This window comes from Odontesthes bonariensis, chromosome 4, assembly GCF_027942865.1.
Source record: "Odontesthes bonariensis isolate fOdoBon6 chromosome 4, fOdoBon6.hap1, whole genome shotgun sequence".
In the NCBI taxonomy this organism is placed as follows: domain Eukaryota; kingdom Metazoa; phylum Chordata; class Actinopteri; order Atheriniformes; family Atherinopsidae; genus Odontesthes; species Odontesthes bonariensis.
In genome coordinates this window covers 41,745,368-41,748,299 of record NC_134509.1, presented here as the reverse complement: position 1 = coordinate 41,748,299, position 2,932 = coordinate 41,745,368, and positions in this window count along the sequence as shown.

Here is a 2,932-nt window from a genome sequence, read left to right as displayed (position 1 = left end):
AACACCAAGGACTGAAGGAGGAGGTTGAAAAGATGTTCTTCAGTTTATTTATATAGATCCGAGTTACAACAAATGTCATCTCAAGGCACTTAAATTATATAGTCCAATTCAAACCAATTGGAGTTCAAGTCATTGTAATCATAATCTAATCAAATCTAATTCATTTCAAAATGATCCAATTCATTCATATAGAGCCAATTCAAAAACAATTTCCTAGCTAAGGAAACCAACAGATTGCACTGAAACTTGTCTTCAGTCCAATCTCCCGTCCTGAGCGTGCCTGAGGCGACTGTGGAGAGAAACGACTCCCTTTGAACAGGAAGAAACCTCTGGCAGAACCAGACTCAGGAAGGGTGGTCATCAGAACCAGAACCAGGAAGGGTGGCCATCCGCCTCGACCAGCTGGACAGCTCAGGATCACCCTTCTGATGCTGAAAAGACCAACTTAGTTCAAAATAGCAATAAATAAATCTTGTTCTGAAAGTCAGTGTTATTGTGTTAAATAATCACGATTATGATTTAAACTGTAATTGAACAGGTCCAAAATCGGTTGAAAGATCAATGAAACGTTTGGTTCTTATTTACTGAAGGTTTGAAAAAGTCCTATGTGGGCAGGTTCAGTGTTGTTGTACATATTATAGATGGTTGACAGTCAGGGCTGGATAAGCCTGAACATTTTTCCTCCAAAAATTTAGAGTAGTATGTGGATGCTGGAATGATGCTCGTTGTTTTTACTGACCACAAGCCACAAAAATGTTTTAGCTTTGAAAATCTGTAATCAAATATTAATCAGGTGATCTTTGACGTTGCAGTCATATTGTGCTATCTTTTGTCCCGGTGATGTTTTAGGTTGTGCCAACTTCTCCTTTTCATTGTAGTGTACAAGGGAGAGGGTGTTCAGGTTGAGAAGTAGCTTTACATTTAAGTCAGCTGTTGTTTTGGGTCCCATTGGAACTCACATCTTCAGGATGGGTGACAACCCTGCCTCTTTTGGTAACTGGGCTAACTCTGTGTGTTTGAAGTTCAAAGTTCCCAGTAGGCAGTCCCTGGTTAGCTCAACTGGTGGAGCAGGTGTCCCTGGTTTGAGTCCCAGCCCTGGGCCCTTTGCTTGATGTCTGCAGATTTATTTCATTACTATGCATCAGGCTAGTCATAATCTAATTCTGATAAAGCAATAAAACAAACTGTTAGTACAAAGCCTACTTTACTTGATCGAGTTTAATGGAGTGCATTTGAGATCTGAGAGTTATTTGAGCAGGTAAAAACACTTTTCCATCAGGAGTCATTCATAAAATCGTCCTTGACCATAAGGAAAGTTCTGAACCATACATGAAAAGCAGATATCTATCTGTGCTTTTTTCAGACAGTCCTCTGGAGCAGCGAGGTCTGGTGGTTTCCACCTGGAGCGTGTGCGGTCCCGTGGGGTGAATGCAGATCCCGGCACCCTGGCACATCTTGGCATTATGGGTAGAACATAGCTGACCATATGCTCTCAGTTGGTGCTACGCAAGCGCACATCTAGATGTTATCATGATTTACTGCCACAGCTGCCAGTTTGGGAGGCAGAGCCTTCAGTTATCAGGCCCCTCTCTGTGGAACCAGCTGCCAGTTTGGGAGGCAGAGCCTTCAGTTATCAGGCCCCTCTCTGTGGAACCAGCTGCCAGTTTGGGAGGCAGAGCCTTCAGTTATCAGGCCCCTCTCTGTGGAACCAGCTGCCAGTTTGGGAGGCAGAGCCTTCAGTTATCAGGCCCCTCTCTGTGGAACCAGCTGCCAGTTTGGCTTCAGGAAGCAGACACCCTTTCCACTTTTAAGACTCGGCTTAAAACTTTCCTTTTTGATAAAGCTTATAGTTAGGGATGGCTCAGGTGATCCTGAAACATCCCATAGTTAAGCTGCTATAGGCCCAGCCTGCTGGGGGAGCTCCCATGATGCACCTCTCCATGTACATGTAACATCATTGTTGTCATTAACTTGTGTTTTTCTCTCTCAGCAGGTATCCCTGGCCTGGTGTTACGATGTTTGTTGTCCCCTCTTTCCTGTCCTCTCAGCCCCCAGCTGGTCCAGCCAGATGGCCGCCCTTCCTGGTTCTGGTTCTGATGGAGGTTTCTTCCTGTTAAAAAAGGGAGTTTTTGCTTTCCAAGTCGCCTCGTGCACGTTCAGGATCAAGTTTCAGTACATTCTGTTGGTTTCCTAATCTAGGAAATTTCTTTCTTAAATAGGCTTTGTATGTATGAATTGGACCAATTTGGAATTTAATGAATTTAACTGGATTATGATTGCTTTACAATGAATTGGACTCTAATTGGCTTGAATTGGACAGTATCTTTGAAATGCCTTGGATGATAAATGTTGTGATTTGGCGTTATATAAATAGAACTGAGCTGAACATGGAGGGAGTCTCTTATTTGTGGGCTGCTCTTGGTTGTGTTAGCACTGTTGCTGTTACTTTAAAGACAGGTCAGTGGACAAACAGCTTTGCAATGAAGGAAAAAAGTGTTAAATTATGAAGATGCTTCAGTGCAGCTGTGGTCATTGTTCTTCTTTTCTTTGTATGGTTCTTAGCATTTCGTCCTTTGTCATGAAATCAGTAGTGGTCTGCCTGGCTATAGCCGGCTCCAGCTAGCTTTTTAACCAATTATCAGGGTTTTTAGTTTTTTTGTAGGACTCTACATCTGTCTGAAAATATGTCCATCTTTATAGACTGAGTAGGATTGTAATAAAATTATGCTTTTTAAAAATGCTAAATGTGTCAAATATAACTGTTTGTTAGGGTCTTCAGGGCAATAAGTCGACTCAACACTGACACAATTCAGAAATGGTGCTTTTTATGCTGCAAAAATGTGTAAAACAGGAGCCAGAGTGAGAGGCTGCTCTACTGTGCCGAATTCACTATTATTTCGTGCTCACAATTAAAACATGTTCAGTCTAATCA